The sequence below is a fragment of the Etheostoma spectabile genome, chromosome 13 (assembly GCF_008692095.1).
Source record: "Etheostoma spectabile isolate EspeVRDwgs_2016 chromosome 13, UIUC_Espe_1.0, whole genome shotgun sequence".
NCBI lineage: Eukaryota > Metazoa > Chordata > Actinopteri > Perciformes > Percidae > Etheostoma > Etheostoma spectabile.
The window spans coordinates 4,598,779-4,598,994 of NC_045745.1; the positions used below are offsets into that span (position 1 = coordinate 4,598,779).

The 216-nt window shown below is 18.5% G+C and overlaps 1 protein-coding gene across 2 annotated transcripts in view; it reads left to right on the top strand.

Moving 5' to 3' along the window:
- eral1 (Era-like 12S mitochondrial rRNA chaperone 1) overlaps window positions 1-216 on the top strand; it is a 10,162-nt gene that overhangs the window by 5,830 nt on the left and 4,116 nt on the right. The window lies entirely within an intron of this gene.

Consider the following 216-nt stretch of genomic DNA (forward strand, 5'->3'; position numbering starts at 1 on the left):
TATGTACGGTATTTACATAGTTAAAGGATGGCCGATTAAAAAAAAAAATTAACAAATAAATTCTTAAATATATATATTTTTTTTTGTTAATGTGTTTTTGTTTTTTTATACATTTTATTTATCAGACTTTTAATATATTTTGATTTTCTTGTGCTCTGTTAAAATAAAACAAATTATTATCGTATTATTTTAGTGAGAACTCATAAATAACTACAA